General features: G+C 31.8%; 2 pseudogenes; both read right to left on the reverse strand.

Moving 5' to 3' along the window:
* Window positions 1–15,161: 15,161 nt before the first annotated feature.
* LOC121223792 (uncharacterized) lies at window positions 15,162–15,639 on the reverse strand (annotated as a pseudogene).
* Window positions 15,640–16,542: 903 nt separating this feature from the next.
* Window positions 16,543–18,300, reverse strand: LOC121223793 (fasciclin-like arabinogalactan protein 2; annotated as a pseudogene).
* Window positions 18,301–26,217: the final 7,917 nt, after the last annotated feature.

The following is a 26,217-nucleotide window of genomic DNA, read 5'->3' on the forward strand; positions in this document are numbered from 1 at the left end:
TGATTTGTCTTTTTATTTAACTTATCTTCGTTGCTATTGCTCGTATTATTTATGCTTACATTATCGAATTCATTATTGTTTTGTTACAAGTATTAACACCGTGTTTTATTTCTGCTATTTCGTGTTAGATTAATTTTATTCAATGCATAAATTATGATTTTTGAATAAGCAAAATCTTGTGTTTAGATTCGAGAAGGTCGTACCCTAACTTACTAGGTTTCGATTTTCGCAACAAATCTAAATACACGAATATTTTCAAACTCAAGTTTTAAACGATCTCGGGAATTAAGAAGAGATCGTGTCCTAACTTACTGGGCATTATCCTTTTTTTCCTTAAGTTTTTAAACGATCTCGGGAATTAAGAAAAGATCGTGTCCTAACTTACTGGGCATGATCCATTTTCTAAACCCGAGATAATTAAATATCTTTTTAAATAAGTAAATTTTTGGCATTCATTCGCGCATCGGGAATTCAAGACATTGTGTCCTAACTTGCTAGATATAATTCACTTTCTCGAATAACGTAAAATATGCCCTTTTCCCAAAAATTTTTAACATTTCAATAAATGATTGTATTTTAAATATCTTTAAAATTTTCAATTTTCGACACTGAGACATTAAGTAATCTACTAGGTACCAATTTTGGGCATATCGAAGGTGCTAATCCTTCCTCGTGCGTAACTGACTCCCGAACCCTTTTTTTGAATTTCGTGGACCAATATCGTTGTTTTAATAAAATTAAATCGTTTGTTAAAAATAACCACTTTTCGAGGTGAGCCAATCACACCTCATCAAAAAGGATTGGTGGCGAATCCCATTTTCGTTTTCATTTTTAAAATCCAAGTCGACCCCGTTTTATCAAAAAAATGGTGTCAACAGCTTGGCGACTCCGCTGGGGACCTCAAAATAAGAGAGTCAAGCCATGAGTTGATTATTTTTTTGTCTTTTTTGTCAAAGATTGAAAACCTAATTTAAATATACGATCCCTTCGTTACATTTTATCCGTCTTTATTATGATATTTATCATTGTGGTTTATAATTGCTATGTTAGTTTAAGTTTTGGTATATTTCTGCACATTGCATTGCATGACCGTTGGTCACACCCTTTTAAGTGAGAGTGAGAAACTACGCCTTCGTGAGGTTTTCACCTCCGCATGGGTTAGTGAATCGCTTCCGAGATACATTCGTACCTATGTCTTCGTGAGTTTTTCATCTCCGCATGGCCATAGGGAAATGTATTCCCCTGAACTGAACTCGGTCTATATGAGCCTATGATGGGTGAGGATCGAGGAATCTGCTGGTTCGGGTACCTTTGTTTTAGAACCAAACCACATGTAGAAGACCTTAGGAGCCCACCCTAGGTAGAGCCACTTCAAACCCTTAGTGGTTACTCAAATAGGTACTCTATTTTTCTTGTTTGCTTTTGCTTTGTACTAATCCGTTTCGTTTTGTTTTGTTTTAGTTATGATTGCATTGCATTTTCATCTTAGAAAAAATGTGTTGATTCAAATTTGATTACTAAATTAGAAAGCTTGTCATGGAAAAATGATTTTTTTGATAAAATAGAAGATAATATGGCTACCCGAATATATCCCAAGAAACACAGCAAAATAAGGGTGATGGAAAAGTACATGACTTTACTTCGTGGCCCAAAGATTCAAGCTAATTATTTGAGGGTAGCCGATATTTCGACTTTTTTAAAGAAGCTGATAAGCATTACGAGGATGAGCAGATGATGGATCACAACCAGGATCAAGCAAGAATGAGTTAGTAGTGGCATTTCATGAGATTCATTTTAACATCCGGATGAAGAAAATGATCGATGTTGTTTCTTAGAGTATGAAGGCAAGGCCGTACATGCATCTATTTTATGTAAAGAAATTTATTTTTTAGTAAAGTTTTCTAAATGGAATTGAATCAGAGTCAACGTTTTTTTTTGTATTCATGCATCTGCATTACATTTCATTGCATGCATCAAATTTCACTAAAAGACCCTAATTAAACAAAATCATTTAAGAGTCAATGGAAACCAACCTACCAAACCAACACTCTTGCGCTATCCGAACAGAAACTAAAGGAATGGACCAAAGGTTAGAGAGATTAGAGCAAATGCAAATACATATGCAAGAGCAATTGACCAAATTTCAACAAGATATGAGGAATCAGCTGATAGAATTCCAAAGAAATATGATGAGCCATTTATTGGCTAAAGGGTTAGAAAAAAGAAAGAACCCAGTGGTCCACTTTGGGGATGATAATGAGGACCCTGCATATCCTCCAGGCTTTACCCTAACAAACATCCAAACACAACCAAATACATATTCATAAAGGGTAACTGTTAACATTCGACCACAATACCAGACCAGTACCTTGATATCGGTGAATCTCGCGACAGGCTCGAGTTCCAACCTTAGGGGAAATCTAACTAATCCCGTTATCCTTGATGATCTAGCGAGAATAAAGCAGTCTAGAGTGGAGTTTTCAAAATAATTTAGAGATCATTACAAATGGAAAGGGCAAGAGTCGAACTCTCAAATCAATACTTTAATGGCCCCGAGAAAGAGAAAAAATGAGGTGAATAATGCGAGTAGGTATAACGAGGGTTATTCAAAGTCGATTACCACAAGCCAGCCAAAGACGGTTGCTTCTAGGCATCAGAACCCCTCAAGACAAAAATCTGGCACAAAGCACAACATTGAGAAGTCTCAATTTGCACCAATCCCAACGTCATATTGAGAGTTGTATCAGAGTTTATTTGATGCACATGTTGTTTCCCCTTTCTACTTGAAGCCTTTACAACCTCCGTACCCCAAATGGTACGATGCGGATGCACAATGTGATTATCATGCGGGAATTACGGGGCATTCTATAGAAAATTGCACCACATTCAAAAAGTTAGTTGAAAGATTCATCAATATGGCATTGTCAAGTTCGATGACTTACCTAATGCAGAAAATTTGCTACCCAATCATATTGATAATGTGGTGAAAGGGATGTATGAAAAAGTGTTGGAAAACATTCACGTCAATGCCATATATGAAGACGCAATTGAAAAGGGACATTGTTAGATACTCGCCCTTATAAACTTGGGAGTGATCTGAATAATTGGACTGCAGAAGAAATCCCTGTAGTATTTAGAGCTTGCTCAGAGTAATATTTGGAACACACTTGTTACTTTTAGCCTAGAGGCAATAAGAACTCTTTTGTGAATAGGCTCATGTCTGAACATCGTTATTTTAATGAAATATATCTTTACGATCATTTTTGAGACAATATTCTTTCATTCTTTATGAATAATTATTTTTAATCTTTCATTCTTTTTCTTCCATATCATTCATTCATTCATTCACAATCATACTGAACAAATAATGACTCATAAGTTCATATATTCTTTATACATTCTTTTGTACCTATAATAGGTCCCTAGATATCAATGACATGAGTGACGCTGCTACAGACTCAGAATCTCCTTTTGAGTGAGACATGTGTTTAGAGGGATCTTTTGACTTTGAAGATGACATAGATTATAGCCTATCTCCGGACTTACTAAGGATGGTAGAACAAGATGAAAAATAGATCTTACCCTACAAAGAATCAATGAAATCCATGACTTCTCCTTATGTGAGGCATGAATGTCATTAGGTCGATCTCACCAAAAAATTCTAGTGGTCATCGATTTATCTTCGTGGATAGAAGCTGCTTTATATGCCAGTGTCACGAAGTCGACAATCAGCAAATCCTTGAAAAAACATATGTTAGTATGGAATGCTAAAAAGGATCATATCTGACAGTGCATCAAATTTGAACAACGACACGATATCAAAAGTTTGCAGTCTGTTCAAGATTAACACCATATCGCCCCAAAATAAACGGTGAGATAAAAAAACCTCTATCGGGCAACGCCTTTCACTTTGACCTATCGCAGTTTTTCCCATCGAAGTCAAAATTTCTTCTCTCTGAGTTTTTGGATCCTATCTCGATTGAAGAGAAAGTTTTAAAGTTATCCATCATGGTCAAATGCACCAAAAAAAATGATACGGGCTCACAAAAAAAAGTTCACCCTAGAGAATTCCATAAGAGGGACCTGGTATTGAAGAAGATCCTTCCCATACAAAAAGAGCTTCATGCGAAACTGAGAAGGACTTTATGTGGAAGGCCTTATATAGAAAAACGTTGATTTTGATCAGAAGGGATAATAAGGACATGCCTAACCCTATGAGTTTAGAAAAAGAAGAAGAAAAGAAAAAGAAAAAGAAAAAGAACAAAAAGAAAAGAAAAAGGAGATGCCAAAGTGAAAACCCGCAAAGGGCGCATTGAGACCAAAGAGGATTTGAGTTGAAAAATAAAAAAAAGACAGCTCAAATTTTGATCAGAATGGGACATAAGATGACCAAAGCAGCTGAAATTTTGATCAGATTGGGGCATGAGGTGATCTTGTTATAATTAAGTCAACAGGAAAGGGTAGGTGACATCTTAGGGCATTGACAAAGTCCTGTAGATCTCCTAAACAAATGTCAAACTCAGAATGGTCTTTCAAAGAGTTTGTAAAGAGAAGTTCAAGCTGCGATATCTGGGGCACCTAATATTTATGCTATTTATATTGAATTTTTTGTTCTTGGAATACTTCATTCTTTTTCAAGATACGTGTTCCAATCAATTCCTCTTTTATTCTTGCTATCCTTGATAATTTATTTCGAGCTAGGCTCTCAAATCAATTCTATTTTTATCCATCGTTATGATCTTTTTCAATCATGTTGCATTGGAATAATGATTAATGGACTAATAATACTTTTACAAAGGAAGTTTTGCATATTAGTCTAGAAGTTTCTAAATAATACAAGAACCTGAAACAGGACTATTGTTTAGAACGCACCAAATTTAAAGGTTTAAATATCTAAGAAGGGAAAGACTAAGACTATCCCTTCAGATTTCGTTGTCAAAACATTGATTGAACAAAATGACAGGATGTCGTGTTGGTCACAAAGCTTCAATGAACAGACAAGCAAAGATCACCAAGTGATAAGAAGAGGTTTCTCAGAAGAGAAAGTTCTACAAATGTAACACCCCCTTACCCTTATCCGTCGCTGGACTAGGGTTACAAGGCATTATTGAACAAAACACACCTCAATACAAACGTTCAATAGAATTCAAGAATTTAACATTGATATGCAATTCGTTTGAATACATGTTTAAATCAACTATTTCTAAATCAAAATATAAGCATTGTATATATATAAATGGAAATATATTAAGCTTAGCGAAATTTTAAGTAAGTATAATTATAAATTTTACTTTAACCTTTTTAAAACAAAACATAACATTTTGATCCCGTTAAACCATAAGAAAATAAGCCATTTTCGTATGGCTATTAATTTCATATACAATATATCAAAGTACGACTTTCCAAAACATTTATCTAGCCTGTACATGCCAAAGTTAAAATTTAAACAGTTTAATACTGAGACAGTAGATAGAGTGATGAACTTGCTGACGATCCCCGAGCTTGAAGCTTGATCTTAAGTCTAAAAATCAGAAATACATAAACAAACAAAGTAAACTTTTATAGCTTAGTAAGTCTATAGCATAACAGAAATTATAAAATAATTATGTAATTTCCTTATACTCTTAATGAATTCGCAAATACTATATATGTTAACTATTACATATAGTCAAAAGCATACTTAATTATCAACTCTTAAAACCGAATGTAAATTCACCATAAACATGAATAGCCGAATGCTTATATACATATATGCTTAACAAATATTAGCTCCAAATGTATATACACTTATTATAACTAAATGTATATATGTGTTTATCACCTGCATATATCTAAATGCATATATGTGCTTATCGCTTGCACTTCATTGAATGCATATATATTATTCAAATACTTATGCCAAAAGCATATACTTATACTTATCAACCACATGTGCCGAATGCACATATATATTTTTACTATAATCCACATATGTCGAGTGCATACACATATATATATCCAACAATTTCATGATAACCAACATATATATATACTCACTAAACACAAAGATTCGAACGTTTATATGCTCATCAAATACTTAGAAACAAATGTTCATATATTTATCCATTACATATAACCAAAATCATATATATACCTAATGCAAATAATTACTTAATTTAAACAGATTCACTGGCACTTAGCTTGTTAGGCTTAAAGCCTGATTTAGATCACCGGCACTTAGCCTGCTAGGCTTATAGCCTAATCCAGTTCACCGGCACTTAGCCTGCTAGGCTTATAGCCTGATTCAAATCACCGGCACTTAGCTTGCTAGGCTTATAGCCTGATTCAGTTCACCGGCACTTAGCCTGCTAGGCTTATAGCTTGATTCAGTTCACCGGCACTTAGCCTGCTAGGCTTATAACCTGATTTAGATCACCGGCACTTAGCCTGCTAGGTTTATAACCTGATTTAGATCACCGGCACTTAGCCTGCTAGGTTTTAAAACCTGAAATCTCAATTTCTCATATACAGAATAATTCCTCAAATATTTATTAATAGCAAACACATATTCACCGTAGTCCATACTGAAACATAAATGAGTTTGCAAATCATATTTTCAATCCAATTCAAGTACTAATAACTTATAATCATATAAATATATATTCGAACCTCATTTATAAAAACATAAAGTTTTATGTCTTTAATTCAATCTAAAACCTTGTACACAAATGTACATATAGATATATATTCAAACTCCCGTATACATATTTAACATTTGTACCTTTTAAATAAAAATTAAAAGCCCATACAAGTATGTTTATTTATATTTGAACCTATATGAATTTATATATACACATTCTTGCCTTTACCTAAGTTCACAACTTATTCATGTATATATAAATATACATAACTAAATTTAATACAAATAATTTACATGTACGTATGTATACACACCTATTCGAGCATAATATATATATTGTATCTAAGCTCAATATGAAAACATATTTATGTACATCCATACATATTCAAAACTATACATACATGCTTAACATTCATATCTTATAATATAATCAATACTTAATTATATATATAAATGTTCCATCTCACATATAATCACCTTATTTAAAAAAAATTACCTATACAATTACAATATACATATCACTAATCAAAACCCAAAGTTTTTTTTTTACATATATATATGTATATTCGAAAACCTATGTATACATGAGTATAATACGTACCTTTTATCAAAGCAAGAATTTATACAAGTGTTTATTTTCTCATATTCGAATCTTATGTGTGTATATATATAACCTTCAAACAATCAATTAAATTCAGAACATATTCATATAGATACATATATAAATATTAATACATTATATATTTATATATATATGCTTTTATAGCATTCCTACTTTAACTTAATTCAAAAATTTATATAAGCATATATATATTCGAACACTTCATACACATATATATACCATTTATAATTCTAATTTATTCAATCAAATTACTTCAAATTAAAGCTCAACAAAAACTACAATCGATATACATACATATATACTAATTTAATATCATTAAATAGCTAATAGACTTACCTCGAATATAGACGGAGACGTTCGACTATTCGACTACTTTTGTTTTTCCCCGATCCAAATTCGACTTCTTTAATTCTTGATCTAAATAAATTCAAATTAAAATTATTTAAACATTATTCCATCAAATTTAGCCTAAATTCACATAAATGGGAAATTACAATTTTGCCCCTAACATTTTACATTTTTCACAATTTAGTCCTTTTTTGCACAAAACACAAAATATTCCAAATTAATTTTACTATAGTATGGCCGAATACTCCTAATCTCATATAGGTCCTTGCATGTCATTTATTTCACATTCTAGTCCCTCAATTTAATATTTTTTTAATTTAGTCCTTAATACACATTTTTATCAAAAATTACTAATTATAACATGAAAATCTAACAACATATATTTATTTTCCACCTATTAACATCATAAAACTCAAGAATTCATCAATGACACATTTCAAAATTATCCACAATTCACAAAATTAAGACATGGGTTTTAAAGTATACGAAGCAACGATCTCAGAAACGTAAAAATTATCAAAAGCCAAGCAAAATACATACCAAATTTTAGCTTCCTAACTGCCGAATGTTTAAAACACCAAAGGTGTTCTTTGTTCTTCAATTTTCGGCAAAACAAAGTCAAATGCATGGCCACTTTCATGTTTTATTTTATTTAATACATATAAATACCTAATTTACTATTTTAACCTTTATTTATTCATTTAAAATCCACTAACACTTGTCTATAATAGTCCACTTATAATTTATTTGGTATAATATCAACATAAGGACCCCACATTAGAAAAACCATAGCAATAAAGTACTTTAACAATTAACTAGCCACTTTTGCATTTTACGCGATTAAGTCCTTTTATCAAATTAAACACACAAATAGTCAAATTATTTTACGAAAATTTCACACAATCAAATTCAAATATCACAGACACAGAAAATAATACTAAAATATTTTTTTCAAACTTGGATTTGTGGTCCCGAAACCACTATTCCGATTAGGGTCAAAAATCAGGCTGTTACAACAATTGTGTATAAACATTTGGTATGACACCTTGAGAATGGTGTAAGGAAAAAGAGATTCAGATCCTGTATCCTTGATTTGTGATAGCAGAGGATTGAGAAAATGCCAAATCTTTCTACCCTTGGGTTACAGCGGGAGAAAGATGGTACAAATTTTGCAATTAGTGGATTGAACTTGGAGGTTTACAGTGGAGGCAATTTAACTAAGTGTTTCTTTAGAAAAGTCAGTCGAGCAAGATGGCGTTGTAGCACGTCAGTGATAAAGTCTTAATAAACTTTGAGTAATAATAACCTAAGTGATAAAAAAGGATCATTCTAAAAAAACTGACATTCTGTATGCATTCAAATGTCATTCATACACGTCTAGTTAGGAGCATTTGATTCATTCTAATCATGTCATTCTAATCACTAGACATAATTAGGTTCATAAAATAAATTATACAGGTCATGTTCCTCAAACAACAGATCTTGCCTTCCTGTACTGACAGCGGAGCAGACTGAAAATAACAGATCTTGCCTTCCTGTACTGACAGTGAAGCAAATCGAAGACACTAGCCTTGCCTTCCTATACTGATAGCGGAGCAGACTGAAGATAGCAAATCTTGCCTTCCTGTACTGACAGCGGAGCAGACTGAAGATAGTAGATCTTGCATTCCTGTACTGACAGCGAAGCAGATCAAAGACACCAGCCTTGCCTTCCTGTACTGACAGCAGAGCAGACTGAAGATAGCAGATCTTGCCTTTCTGTACTGACAGCGAAGCAGATCGAAGACACCAACCTTGCCTTTCTATATTGACAGTGGAGTAAACTGAAGATAATAGATCTTGCGTTCCTGTACTAACAACAAAGTAGATCGAAGACACCAGTCTTTCCTCCCTGGGTTTGCAGCGGAGCAAACTGAAGATAACAGATATTGCCTTCCTATACTGACAGCGAAATAGATCGAAGACACCAATCTTGCCTCCCTGGATTTGTAGTAGAGCAGACTGAAGATAGCAGATCTTGCCTTCCTGTACTAACAGTGAAGCAGATCGAAGATACCATAGTTTGTAGCGAAGCAGATCGAAGACACCATGGTTTGCAGCAAAACAGATTAAAGATAGCAAATCTTATTTTCCTGAAGTTGTAGTGGAGCAGGTTAAATCTACCATAGCAGATCTCATCTCTCTGAAGTTACAGTAGAGCATATCATATCAAAATTTATCTCTCTGAAGTTGCAGTAGAGCAGGTTGAAGCAACAAGTCTTATCTCCCTGACGTTGTAGTGGAGTAGACTAGAACCAATAATCTCGTCCCCCTGAAGTTGCAGTGGAGCAGATTAGAGATATCAAATCTTATTTCCCTCAAGTTGCAGTGGAACGAATTAAATCTACCATAACAGATCTCATCTTTCTGAAGTTGCAGTAGAGCAGGTTGAAATAGCAAACCTTATCGCCATGAAGTTGCAGTGGGACAAGTTGAAGATACAAGTCTTATATCCTTGAAGTTGCAGTAGAGCAGACTGAAGATAGTAAATCTTACCTCTGAAGTTGCGTCACAGCGAAGCAGGTTGAAGTAACAAAATTTATCTCCCTAAAGTTGCAGTGGAGCATATTAAAACTATAAATCCTATACCTCTGAAGTTGCAGTAGGCCAGATTAAATTTACCATGACAAGTCTTATCTCCCTGACGTTGCAGTGGAGCAGACTAAAACCACAAACTTCGTCCCCTTGAAGTTGCTACGAAGAAGATTGAAGTTACAACTCATATCTCTCTAAAATGTAGTGGAGTGGATCAAAGCAACAAGACACAGTGGACTGGAATGAAGCTATTTGAAGAAGAAAAGCACCGGAACAAGTCAAGAATCGACGAGACCGGGCAAAATTGGTCTTTCTTAGTCTTTGCTCTATTCTTGTTACACGACAACGAAAAAAAAGGGGCAGCTATACAAGCCCAATTTAGCCCAAGCCCAAAACCCATAATACCAACCCACCTAGACCTAACCCACCAACCCTAACGAGCTCAATTCAGTCAAACCTCAGCCCAATAACCCACTTGGCCCAACAAGACCCAAACCCAGAAACCAAAGTCAAACTTTTTCTGAAACCCTAGCTCCTGGCCGCCGCACGTCTGTCGCATCACCAGCAGCCATGACCCATCGCCATGGTCACGTCTCCACCGCCACAAGCACCTGCAAACACGCAACAAGAAAAAGCAGAAGCAGACAAGACAAAACAATAGCAAAGATTGAATTTTTATTTTCTTTTCTTTCGGCTATAAAGCCGAACATATTGTAAAGAAAAAAGGGGGTTGAATGAAAAAAAGAAAAAAATATCAATAAAAAGATCCCGAAGGTTTACTTCTACCATTATTTTAATTTTTATTCTACTTTTTATTTTTTATATAGTTTTTACATACGAAAGTAAAGCAAAAAAGAAAAAAGGGGAATAACAAAACTAACCTATATCCTTGTTTTTTTAACCTAGTTTTTACATGCATGTTTTTAACTTTTGGGCTATTTGCGCTTCAGGCCCTCTTGCGTTTTGGGTTTGTTTCAATTTGGTCCTTTTTCTTTTTTCTTTATTTTTAATTTGGACGGCAGATTTCTCCCGGTTTTCAATTTGGTCCTCAATTCGTTGGACCCTTAGGACAAAGACGCGTGGCCTGGAAATTGGGTTTATTACCCATTTGGCCCTCCGCCCTTTCACACTCTTTCATTTTGGTCCTTCTTTATTTATTTTATTATAGATTCGACCTTTAAATTTAATTTTTATCACGAATTAGTCCATTTTGTTATTTTTATTAACCTAGCTATTATCTATTAATATTTTCTTCTTATATTTACTTAGTCATTAATATTATATCATTATATCATATTACTAGCTTTGCATTATTATTATTATTATTATTATTTATACTCCCATTTATTATGTTCACTTATTTAAATATTAAATATATCTGTCTTACTATATTATTATTATGTTTATCTATATCTATTTATTTTAAATTTAGTTATGCACACATTTTTTTTAAATATACATATGTACATATATTTAATGTTTTTTTATATATTTATACATACATATTTTTTTTATATTTTATAACTTTAAAATATATATATACAGACATATATTCTTTTTTATATATATTTTATAATCTTAAAATATACGTATACATCTATACATTTTTATAATACATATATGTACATATATTTTATAATTTATATGTATACATATATATTTGTTATATTTTAAAATATGCATATATATACACACACATATTTTTATACTTTTTATACTTTTATTAATTTCATTTATCGCATTTTTGTTTCACTCGATGTTAATTTGTTTATTTGCGTATATGTTCATTATCATTTGAAAAGAATCTCATTTACGATGTCGTTCGTATTATTTGTGCTTACATTATCGTGTTCATTATCGTTATGTTACGCACATTAACGCCGTGTTTTATTTCTACTATTCCGAGTTAGATGAATAAATTTTGATTTTTGAATAAGCAAAATCTCGTGTTTAGATTCGAGAAGGTCGTACCCTAACTTACTGGGTTTCGATTTTCACAATAAATCTAAATACACAAATCTTTTCAAACTCAAGTTTTAAATGATCTCGGGAATTAAGAAGAGATCGTGTCCTAACTTACTGTGCATGATCCTTTTTTTCCTCAAGTTTTTAAACGATCTCGGGAATTAAAAAAAGATCGTGTCCTAACTTACTAGGCATGATCCCTTTTCTAAACCCGAGATAATTAAATATCATTTTAAATAAGTAAATTTTGGCATTCATTCGCGCATCGAAAATTCAAGACATTGTGTCCTAACTTACTGGATATAATTCTCTTTCTCGAATAACGTGAAATGTGCCCTTTTCTCAAAAAATTTCAACATTTCAATAAAGGATCGTATTTTAAATCTCTTCAAAGTTTTCAATTTTCGACACTAAGACATTAAGTAATCAACTAGGTACCAATTTTAGGCGTATCGAGGGTGTTAATCCTTCCTCGTGCGTAATCGACTCCCGAACCCGTTTTTTTGAATTTCGTGGACCAAAATCGTTGTTTTAATAAAATTAAATCATTTATTAAAAACAACCACTTTTTGAGGTAAGCCGATCACACCTCATCAAAAAGAATTGGTGGCGACTCTCATTTCGTTTTCATTTTTAAAATCCAAGTCGACCCCGTTTTCACAAAAAATGGTATCAACACAATGGATATTGGATTGATTTTTGAGCAAGAAGATAATCATGGTGTGGTTGGATATTGTGATTTAGCCTATGTTGGTGATTTGGACAAACGATAATAAACTACTGGTTATGTGTTTACTCCTGCAAAGGCACCAGTTAGTTAGAAGTCTACTTTACAGTCAACAATTGTCTCATCTACTACAGAGGCGGAGTATATGGCAATCATAGAGTCTGTTTTGGCTTCAAGGGTTGCTTGGTGAACTGGAAATTAAACAGAAATATGTTAAAGTGCATTGTGATAGTCAGAGTGCTATTCAATTAGCAAATAATCAAGTTTATTATGTAAGGACGAAAGACATTGATGTCTAGTATTATTTTGTATGTAAGATTCTGGAAAAAAAGTGGAGTAAAGATCCATAAAATTTCAACTACTAAGAATCTTGCAGATATGATGACTAAGGTTGTGACTGTGGTCAAGTTCCAACTATGTTTGGAGTTTATCAATGTTAAAGCTTGAAGTTTGAATTTTGAAGGCACTATCAAATGTTGTTTTGCAAGGAGATTGAAGATGTGGAAATTTGCTAAGGTGGAGATTTGTTGAAATAGCACAATCCCACATCTAAAAAATACAATGTTATGGAGTGCTTGTACTACTAGAAATAGAGGTGGTTTCTCCACCTTTAAATCATGTCAAAATTTGTCATTTCCTTCATAAGGCAATCTTTCTCTTTCTATTTGTAATTTTTCACTTGTATATTTTGCAGTGAAATATATTTGGCAGTGTCTGAGGACGTAGGCGTAATTTGTTGAACCTCGTTAAAATTTTGGTGTTCTTTATTGTTTTTTCTTTCAATATTTCGTAGGATACATTTGTAATGATATCTTGTGCTATTAAATTATATTTGAGAGAGATTTTGTCTAAGAGATTGGGTTTTAAGCGGGATCGTCTGTGACCCCTCCAATCTTTCCTGAGAATTAAACCTAGTGTACTTTTCTTGTAAAATAATTTGCTCTCTTTTATCTTATTTGCACGACACTCTTTCTATACTGACATTTTTAAAAAATAAAACAATTAAGATAGAAAATTAGATTGGGGTGAAAAAAGGAAAAAAATAGAAAGAATATTTTGATTTAAAAACTTAACTTATGTGTTTTTTTTTTTCAATGCGTTTGTTTTGAGTAAAGATGCTCTTTCCATTCACCTTTAGAAGTATAAAATATTGAGAGTTGATTTTATTTGTTAGAATTTTTTAGGCTGTTTGAATGAGTTGTGAATAAATTGGCTCTAAATTGGATTGTAATTAGGTTTATATAGATAGTAATGTGTGAATATTTATTTTTGGTAATTATAAATTTAATGTAAATTAAATTCATATGAGTCAAAGATTTAATTATAAATTTTTATTTCTGACTCATTCATTTATGATAAATGGTTGACTAAAATATGAAAGATTTTAGGTGTGGAAAAATATTCGGACAATTAACATTATTTTGAGATTTAATTATGTTAATAAAGTAAATTTAGTCTTAGTTCGATTGGTATAAATATTGTTACCAATATAGGAGGATGTGAGTTCGAGTGCGCTGAAGCGTATTATGTATTAAAAAGAGCAGATATGATCAAAACCTATAATAAGATTATTTTTAAAAATATTATGTGAATAATTTTTTTATGATGCCAATAAATATTTTTAAATCTCCATAATGTTATAAATATGTTTGACTAGTTTTCATTATTAGCATTTGTTATGTATTTTCTTTTGTAGACAAATATTTATTTTATTTGGAATGTAACATATTATGAGTACCTTTAATGCTCCCACGTCCCTAAAAGTATGTTGTTCATCATAATTAAATTCGTTCTAGGCTTATATATTGGTTTTAGACATGTCATATTATCATGCTGTTAAATGACAATCAAATAACTCGTCCAACAAATTAAATTTTCCTTTCTGAACTTTAACTAATTTGTTTTATTATTATTATTATTATTAGGCATAATTGCATAAAATATCCTCAAGGTTTGGAGTTTTTTTTTTTTATTTTGTGCCCTTGACCCCCTTTTGTTTTATTGATGCCCTCAACGTTATGATTTTTTTACAAATCTAACTTTAACGGAAAACATCAATTAACCGTTAGTCAAACACCGGTCGATGAAATATCTTATGTGGCGTACTGACGTGTCAAAAATAAAGAATTAAGTATAAAATTAAAACCCCTAAACCTTACTCCCAAATCGTAAAATCCCTACAAACTCTTTGGATGAAAAAAATTCAACAAAAAACTTCAACCGTCTCCAACTATTGACAAATTGAGACAACTTGACCATACAAATTAATCAAGGGAACAAAACAAGAAAGATTACCTATTCTTCAATTACCGCATTGCAAACATCTGCCAACTACTGACAAATTCAAATTGATTTAAGCAATTCTCAAAATTCAGTGTCATTTTTCATTCTATACCTGAATAGAAGCACTATGATTGCAAGCACCACCACTGTCGATGAGTTTCCAACAACTAGAAACACAGGAAGAGTGTTAGCGCAAGGAGACAATGCTGGAACAAGGACAAGACCGGCAAACACCATCTTCTCCATAGGTTGATTATGAGAATGACTGTGCCCACCCTTTCCAGAGAAAAACAACAGTATATAGCTACCACCAAGAACTATAAGCAAAAGTGAAGCAAGTTTATGCACTGTCTTCTCCGTTTCTGGGCCCGTTTGACGATGGAGAAAGGAAGCCAACGGGTGGGAATGAAGGAATGAAGAAGGGAAACGGTGGCTATGCCGCCTATTGTGGACAGATCTTTGGCGCTGACACTCTCCATTTTCGCCTTTTTGTTCAAAGTGAAAAGGAGATTAATTCTGTGTGTTACCTGGATTCAAAATAACTAATTTTTTACTCTCTTTTTTTGATTTTTTCCTTCGATGGAGAGCAATGGTGAAAGAATTAATTGGTTGGTGTCTGTTGAAGCTCTGAAAAACAGCAAAAATTATAATACATAGATTTTAATGATAGGTTTTAATTTTAGGGTTAAATTTTTTATAAATTATTTTTTTAATTTCATATTTAATTTTTTATTTTTGACACGTCGGCATGCTAGATAAGCTATTTCGTTGACCGATGCTTGATTGACGGTTAACTGACGTTTTCGTTAAAGTTGGGCTAATTTGTGAAAAAACTGTAACGTTGAAGGCGTAAATCCAAAAAAAAAGGTCAGTCTAATGTTCCCTCAACTCAAAAATAAGCAAATTAGTCCTTATATATTAGATAAAAATGAAAATTAGTCATTTTGTTAAAATTTCATTTATTTTTACTATTAAAAACAGATCTTTGTACATCACGGTCATTGTCTAGTTATTTCATTAGTCACACCAATTTTTAATAGTATAAATGGATGAAATTTTTAGTAGAAGGACCAATTTGCTTTTAAATTTAACATATTGCGATTAATTTACCCATTTTTAGTGAAGGGGTCAAATACAATCTAATTATGATATTTTTACCCTCTATTTTACCAATTCAACCAAAGCAATATTTAATTGTTATATTTAAAAAAAATGGTACATAATTTTGGAATAGAATGTAACTTGTTTTAGTATAGGTGAATAAAGTAAGTAGAATTTTAGTTTTTAATGTCAAAGATGATAATTTAACCAAATAAAAGACTTGTTAATTCAGTTGGTATATTATAGAATTAAGAAAACAAAATAAAGAAATGGGATGATATTGGTGAAGAGCACATAAAGAAATTTAAAAAGAAAATTGGATTTACAGCCTTGCATGGGCCATTTTATTTGTAAACAAATACAAAAAGAAAAATGCATTTACAGCTCAAACAATGTGCATCATAACTCTATAATCTATCCAACCAAAATAATGATAAGAAAAAGAAGAGCATGGAAGTGGGACTGATCACTTATTGCTGGAAATATCCAAATATTTTCACATGAATTAAGATCCCATTGTGTGTTCTGTGTTGCAATTTGAATCAATCATATCAACAATATCCCAATCCACAAGCTCAACACCACCATTACCAATCTCCCACCGCCCAATCCTTGAACCCCATTAGTGTTATCTTCCGCATCAGCCGGCTCGCTGTCCGCCGGTGCATCTGCCTCCGGCGCATTTGCCTCCTTCGCTACCACCGGCTTGAACAGCTCCTTTGGCATCAACACCTATTGATTTTGAACACAATCAACGGCTCTTCCTCTTTCAAAATCCCCAAAACCTTGGAGGTCACGACAGTCGTATCCAAGGACACCACCTCGTCTTCGTTGCTCACCGAGAAATCGTAGCTGTTCGCTCCATCCGTTGCCAACGTGTTCATAACTCCATTGTTGGTCTTCAGCATTTGCAACGACATGAACACCGGAATCCCATGGTACAACAGCAGCGACACTTTCTTCGACGACGTCAGATTCTTGTATTTGGGCATGAAACTTTTGACGGCACCGTCGGTCGGGCAAAACACCGTTAAACCCGCGTCCATGTTTTCGTTAAATTTGTCATCGGCTCCCGAAGCTGTCAGCAAATCCGCAAAAGCTTTACATCCTTGCTTCGACATGATTTCCGTTAGGTTAAGCTGGCTTGGTGCCGCCGTTGGTGCTTCAGCTTCATCTGAATTCAAAGCCTGGATGGAAGTTTTAGAACATTTTCATCAATATTACAACAACTGATGACACGTACGTGACTGAAGACTTCTAACAAAGGCTTAAAAAAAAAAAAAACACTTACATGACTGATTTGCACAATGGAGATATTGTAAGGAATCTCTTTTATGGATTTAACGAAAGTAGCATCGAGTTTTCCCTCGTTGTCTTCAGCCCCGAACCCAACTTTTCCGCCTTTAAGGTTAGTGATGTTGACGTACCCCGAAGTTCCAGGGGCGGCGCCGGTGGCCTGGAACATGGTGGAAGTCAAAGTTGATCTTTTGGAAATGCGGTGAAGCTTCTTGGAACCGAAGTAGTCAACGAGAACGTGGAGGAGAGGATGTTCTTGAGGTGTAGAGGGAGTAATGCTTGGCCAGGAGAGACGACATGGCGGTGTTGTCGAGGGCTAGGACGGTTATGGTTTGGCGTCGGTTGATCTGGGAGGCCAGGTGAGTGGTGGTGAGGTAGTGGTTGAAGGTGGAGAATTGGGGATATTTGGCGAGGAGGCGTGTGATGTTGTGTGCATTTGAGGTGGTGGTGGAAGAGAGGAGGAGGAGGAAGAAGAGGAGGAAGAGGGTGGCGGCTTTTGGTAGCGACATGGTGGAACAGAGGTGGAGACTGGTGAAGGAGAAGAGGCATGGGTGTTTAAGTAGGGAGGGGGATGGATGGAGTACACGTTGGCGAGGCTCACCATTGCCAACTAAGAGTGACTGGGAGGGGACCTACATTTAGCTGCCCCTTTATCCTCACATGCCTATTGGTTGATGGAGAATAATCTATATTTCAATCATCCTTGTAAAACCAAACTTATACCCTCAACCTTAATATTCATCACGCTTATCTCTTTTTATCTTATAGTGCCTGATTCACAAAATTAACGAGTTTGTGCCAAGGAAGTACATAGTTTGACAAAAAAAAGAAGAAATAATTAAAATCGAATCAATCAAACCTAATCAATTTGATTAAAAATTATTAAAAATTTATAAAATAAAAATAAAATAAACTCATATCAATTTATTCAAATTTTATCGATTTACTAATCAAACAGTCTAATCTTTTATTCTAAACAGTCCCTTCTTAATTTAATTGAAAATTTTTATTTGGTTAAAAGAAAAAACATGACTTTTAAGTTATTCTTTGCTAACAAACTTTTTTATTTTCCTAACAAACGATTTCTTAAAAAAAAATTAAAATTATACATTTGATACTATCTTTACCCGGCATTTTGAAAATAATGTATAGAATTGGATTTATTTAATTATTATAACAATAATAAGAGTGGGTAGGCTCTACCGACAGTCACCTCACCTATTCTTTTTAACGGTTAGGATTTTGTTTTCAGGCCGCTGTGTTTGTTCTTTTTGTGTTTTTGTTCATTGTGACACTCTGACTTTGTTTAACCACTTTCACTAATTAGTTTTTAAAACCTGTATTTTAATATCAAAAAAAAAATGTTTCAATCAACATTCGACATTTTAACTGACAATTATTCATGTTAATGAAATAATATACTATAAATTAATTGTTTACTAACTTAATGATGCTGCAAATATTGAAATAAATATTAATTTTGATAATTTGATATATGGATTTGATTTTGCGTAATTATACATATAAAATTTGAATCATGGTGCATATATATACACATGAAACTCTGATTTTGATTCAATTGTACATATTAAAAAAGAAGAAGAATACATACAATTATTTTCATGTTGGTTTAATATAATGTTTATGTATGTAATATATCAATGCAAAATTGTGTTAGTTCAATAATATGTTAGTGACTTGTGAAACTTGAATCAAATCAAAATTTTATGTATCAATATGACATCACACATGAATTAAAGTTCATACACAATTTTGATATTTATCCCTACAAAAGTTTAAGTCCATTTGGAAGGAGTGGTTCCATTCAAGCCTATGCATGATATTAATTTAGTTTAGTTTTATCTAACTTTTAGTTCAAATTTTTATTTTTGAATTTATATTTTTGTTTAAACTTTTTAAATTTTGATGACTCTTTAAACTTGGATGAGTAATCTGATTCTTAAATTGATGTACAACAAATCAACTACGATTTGAATAAAATATTTTTATATATTTGAAACCCAAATTACGTTTTCACATAGGTAAAATGACTTGTTCAGATTCCAATTCTTCTCATTTAAAATTGATAAAGTAGACACTTCAAAAAATAAAGTAATTAATCCCTGTAATTTTAAAAGTGAACAATAAAAAAAAAACACGATGCCATGTCTTCATCATTGTGAATACTTTTGATATATAATAAAAAAGCTCTCATATACAAATAATTGGTTGATTCTAAAAAAAAAAATAAATATCTCAACGATTACACATTACAAAATAGCAAGCTAAATTTATAAACAATCAAATAATAAAAGTGTAAATATAAACATTATATAACAAAATTAGTAAAAACGGAAAAACATTAATGCTACTTAATACCACTTTCAATATTCAATTTTTATAGAGATGAATTGGCAAAAGAAAGAGCAGAAGGTTTTTATTTTCCACATCGATTGTTTACTTTGAAAACGTAGTTGTTGGTTACCACCCCTCATAATTCCAAACATTTAGAGCATTTTAAATATTGGTACAAGAATAACTTAAGAAAATAAGAATAAAGTAAGAAACTTTTTTTTTTCTTTTTTTTGGTTATTCTTAAAAATAAGGTTATTCAGGAAAAAAGAAAGAGAGAGAGTTATAACGGGTGTTACTAGTTAAGTTCTTGAAAATAATTAAATACAAATTAAATTAATGTAAAATAAGTAAACATATGTAAAATTACGCAATTGGTATAAATTATATGGAGATCAAACTTAAGTAAATTGTATAAGTTTTTTTCTTTATCTCAATATATAATTAAAAAGTTAATATATAGTTTGCTTTTAACTTATTTAAAAGTACGGTATTTAAATTTTTTTGACTTAGTTGATACCTGAAATTAATAGATATATTTTTTGAGCCGAGGTTGATACCTCCGCATTGACATCGTTAGTTTGTGCTAACGTGACACTGATAGTCATTCGGGGTGGTGACATGTGGTAGGCATCTTATATGTTATGTGGCAGACTTAAATTTAAAAGGCTAAAAGGAGTACCTTAAAAACTTTGGCCAAAAAACAATCAATTAAGCCCTTAAACTCTCAAAATTATATCAATTAAGCCCTTTAACCAATGTTTTTGTCTTGATCGTTACAACCGCTAAACATGACTGTTAATGATGCTAACATGGGCACTCCCATGTTAGCAACGGTTGTTGACGTGGAATTCCATGTCAGAAAAATTTTAAAAAAAAACTTCAATTTTTTAAAAAGATTAAAATAAATATTTAAATTTTTATTGGAATGAACCTGGACATACTATTGTCCAGGTTCATTCCTTTAAAAGCTTATTTTTTTTTATAAATTTAGAAAACATTATTAAAATTTATAAAAATATTAAATAATTTAAACATTTTTAAAAAATTAGAAATTAATAAAAACTATTTAAAAATTAAGTTCGATTCACGTTGAATCTAGACAATGTGAATATGAACATCATATGTCCAAATTCATTCAAGAAAAAATTTCTAAAATTATATAAAGTTAAAAAAAAACAATTAATGTTCTTTAAAAAATGATATGTTTATCAATTTTTTTTAATTCTATTCCTACTTTTAAGATATACAAAAAATAAAAAATATTTTAAAAAATAAATATAAAAAAAATAATTTTAATTTTTTAATCTTATTGTGTAAAGTTTTTTTTCTTAAATGTGAATAAATCTATTAAAAATGTGTATCAATTATTTCATTATTTGTTAGCCTAAAAAGTTCAAAAAATTGGGATATATTCACAATTAAAAGAAAAAAGAAAAAAACTTTACACATACTACAATAAAATTAAAATTTATTTTATTTATTTATTTTCTAAAATATTTTTATTTTTATAAGACTAAAATGTATCAGTAGAATTAAAATATAGATAAACATATCTTATTTTAAATAGAATTCATTTTTAATATTTTTAAACTTTATATAATTTAGAAAAATCTTCTTTAATGAATCTAGACGACACCATATGTCGAGATTCATTATGGAGTTAACTTTTAAATGATTTTATTAATTTGAATTTATTTAATATTTTTATAATTTTCAATAATGTTTTATAAATTTATAATTATTTTTTTAAAATTATTTTTTAAAATTAAGCTTTGAAACGATATGAACATAGACAACCAGATGGTCAATGTTCATTCCAATAAAATATTAAATTTTTTTAGAGAAACGCTTTCTATCATAAATAAAATAAAACAATCACCAAATCGATAAAATGGGTGGAAAGCTAAAACCCAAGCCAAAAAACTTACCACATTATACCTGTTCCTATACTTAATGTTTTTTTTAAAAAAAATTACAACACTCCTTGTTTTATATAATATACAAGTTTTTTATTCATGTGATGCACGAGTTTCTTATATGTATTAATTAAAATATATTAAAATTATTTAATAATTTTGCATAAATTTTACAACTAATATTATAAAGGGATAATTGATTGTGCCACGACATACGAACACCAAGCAGAGAATCAATATAAAATATCAAATTAAAGCGGTTTGATTGCAAGCATGACAGATCAATTGTAGTATTTGAAAGTGTTATAATATAACACTTAAAGCATTCCAAAGATCGAACCCAAGAGAGGTTGGGTGATAAGGTGACTAACAATGATAATGCATTAATGCATGCAATTAAGAAATCTAGCTAGCTAATCACTAAGTTTTTATTACGACAAATCACGTAACAACCCGTTTTCAATGAAATCAGAAAAATAGTTTCGGGACCACAAATCTGACTCCAAAAGAGAATTTATTTAATATTCTTTTATGATTTACCTTATGATAGGAATATCGTATAAAAATTTCGTTAAGAAAATTTTTACCGATTACATGTTTAATTGTTAGAAAGTACCCAAATTGCATAAAGTCCAAAAGTTGAATTCTAGTAGCTAGAGGGATCAAATAGCTATGGAATTCAAAATTTGTGGTCCTTATAAGACAAATAGACCATTAAAAGGAGTTAGTAGATAATTATGATGATCATCCATGGAAAATTGAGTAAAGAAAAGGAACACATTGGAAAGTAGAAATAATAAAAGATTGATAATTAATTAAATAACAAAATATCATCTTTTCATCATCTTTCCCCAAATATTTTCATGGAAACCCTAACTAAGAGAAAGCATTCAAGCAAACTTACTTGGCTAATTGGGTAAGTAATTTATTCCGTTTTTATTAATTTTTATATTTTCGAGATCGTAATAACCTAATCTAAGCTATTTGGGGGTTAATTTGCAAAGTTATCAAAGTATTAAAGTTTTTCCATGGATGAATAAGCATGAACTATGAAGTTTTATGGTAGAAATGAAAGGTTGTTGATAGATGAACAACTTTTGTAAATGAAATCTTCATGAAATTGTGATGTAGGGATTAAATTGTAAAGATATAAAATACATAGAAAAATTTAATTTTGTGAAATACAAGGGATGTAAATGTTATATGTAAAAATCGGCTAGGCTTGGAATAAGGTTTAAATTGCATGAATTTCATTTTTCGAACTAGGATGAAATCAAATTAATTAAAAGTATAAGGGCAAAACGGTTCTTTGCCTAAGATGTGAGTTGACTGAATTGATATGAATTGTATTAATTGAGTAAATTACTCGTATAGATCAAATAAACCTATTACGGAATTGGATCGAGGAAACAAAAGTATCGGATTAGTAGCTTGTAAACACGAACAAGTGTCGAGGTTTTGTTTAACTAAATTGTGTACATTTATTGTTTGAATTAAATGTTTACATGTGTTATGTATTGCTATGTATATGAAACTAATCACATATCTGACGATGGCCGATAAATATAAATCCCATCTGAATAAATGAAATTCGATTGGATACAGGGTTTCTCGTATTGGTTGTGGTCTTGTATATGTTGCAGACACACCATAGCTCGAAAGAGTGTCCTATTATTAGCTCTCATGAGCTCCCCGTTATATGATTCTTGTGAGCTTCCAGTTATAGTTCTTCAGAACATCCCAATAGGTTGTGATCCTACCATGTGTTATGAACACACCTTAGCTCTTATGAGCATCCCGATATATGACTCTTCATGAGCTTCCTAATTAAAGACTCTTGTGAGCTTTCCAATATGTCTCGCTTGAACTTCCCGATATATGGCTATCCGAAACTTCCTAATTAAAGTCTCTTCGGAGCTACCCGTTTTAGGCTCGCTTGAGCTTCCTGAGTATGGCTCTTACGAGCTTCCTGTTATAGCTGGATAAGCTTCCCGTTTATGTGCTTCTATGAGCACTCCCTGATATGAGTTGACGAATTTAACGTATTGTACACTTTGTGTGTATTACCCATGTGTCCATCGAAATTTCATATGATTCAACGGGTGAAAATTTTGATATAAGATGAAATTCCGAATGAATCGTTACCCTTATTTACTTGAAACACATGGAAATATGATATTTGATGAGCTCATTCTTGTTCTTGTTATTATATGAATACATGACTAACATGTTTGATGAGGATGTGAGTGTTTAGGTTATTGATTAAATTGATTGGATGTACTTTGTATGCTTACTTTAAATGTAAATGAATGGTAAGTTAATTTCTCGTATAAAGAACTTCTAACTAAAAGCTACTTTTTTATTTCTTCTGTTTATGACTCGGAAGCTCGTAAAGTGGAAGCGGGTGGGCAAGATACACTATCCTTCAACTCTTTTTTTTTAGTATAAATAGAAAACTTTAATTAGGTATAATGGCATGTATAGGTTAAATTTCGCCAAATGATGGCATATAAATATTTGGTTGAAACTAGCCATTGTATGACTGTATGGTATATTTGAGATGTAAATATATGGCTTAAACATGTTTGTTTGATGAAATGTTATTGGTGGATTATATAAATAACTGAAATGGTTTTGGTAGCATAATTAATAAATATGCCTATAAGCATATGTGTTTTTGTACGTTTAAACACTGAACATATATATAAATATGTCATGTAAATTTTTGCTTATTTAATGTCTTGAATTATTTAATGTATTCATGTTGATGTAGTGGAGACAAATGGGTGAAAAAGTGCCTGGAAAAGTTATTTTCGTCCACATGGCAAAACACGGGTTGTTATCTCAGTACGGTGTTGAACACGCCATACGCACAGGCATACGTTTGGCCGATGTCTCCTACATCCTTAAATTGAGAATAGAATACTCAATATTTACATAGCATAGACATGCGTGTGCTCTGCGGTGTGTGACACAGGCCTATCACACAAGCGTGTCTTGCCGCTGGACCCTTGCCCTAATTATGCAAATTAAATTATTACCGACTAGCACACGGGCGTGGGCTTGGCTATGTGACCAATCAGAGAGTTACACGGATGTACACGCTGGAACGCCTGTGCCTCAATCGAATGCCCACACAACCTGAGACAAGTTTGTCCCTACACGGCTACCACACCGTGGGATGTCCCTTGTATTAGGAAAAAATTTAAAATTTTGAAAATTTTAATTCTCATTTAGTCTCCGACTGTTTTAATAAATTCGGACCTTAGGGCCCATATAAGGACATTATGATTGATTTATGATATGATAGTAATGTTAAAATTTATTTATTTGATCTGTAACTTGTATATTCCATAACCTCTGTTCTGGCAACGATATGGTTTAGGGGTGTTACAAATCAAAATAAAAATTAATTACACTAACTGCACCTAAGAGGACTAAATTGAATAACAGATAAAAGTTACAAATATCAATTCCAATGAACTAAAGTGGTCGGTTGATATCCATGTTTCATATTATAATTCTTGAATTAATGATCTAAATTGCTCAACTCTTAATTGGTTCCAATGTTACCTTTCGTCACCATTTTACCCAATTGGATATTTTAGTTTCGTTTATCTCTCACTCCAACTTAAAATTAGGACAATCAAAATGGTACACAATATGTTTCTCCTATCGCATATCACCTATCGAATTGTTCATCTAGAGACTCAATTCTAGGTTTTGAAGTCTATTTGATTTAGTCTAATTTTTACGATTTAGTCCCTAACCCAAAAACTATCCATACAACATTTCAAAACAACCAAACCACATAAGAATTTAGCGCCTATCCATCATCAACATACAAATATCAGTCAATTTCATGCTTAAATGATTCATCAAAGAAAAACATAAAAAAATACAAAGGTTGAGAAGTTCTTAATGGCTATTGAGGAGTCCTTTTAAAGATATAACAGCAAGAAAGGAGAAGAAATACAACCCAAAGATGATATTTTTTATACTTTTGAAAGCTGACAAAGAGAAAATCTATTAGTACTTAAAGAGAAATCAAAATAACAAGAGAATGTTTTGCATCTAATTGTAAAAAAGTTAAAGCTACAATAAAATGAAGAAACTTAACAACTACTAACTAACTAAGCTAAGAAAGGAAAAAACTAAAACCTAAACATGATAAAAGTAATAAAAGAGAGAACTAGAAAGATGATAAAGAGACCCATTATGTTTGACATTAAGTAGGCCTTTAATACAACTAAGTTTACAACCCTAACATGACAAAAAGCTTTGGAGTCATAAGTTACTTCATAGATTAAACACAAAATTCCTTGCTACATGTAGAGAAAACAATAAATAATATAAAAACAATGGAAGTTTTTCAATAACCTAGAATTCTAAATATAGATTTCAATTAGCA

This window comes from Gossypium hirsutum, chromosome D11, assembly GCF_007990345.1.
Source record: "Gossypium hirsutum isolate 1008001.06 chromosome D11, Gossypium_hirsutum_v2.1, whole genome shotgun sequence".
Taxonomy (NCBI): Eukaryota; Viridiplantae; Streptophyta; class Magnoliopsida; order Malvales; family Malvaceae; genus Gossypium; species Gossypium hirsutum.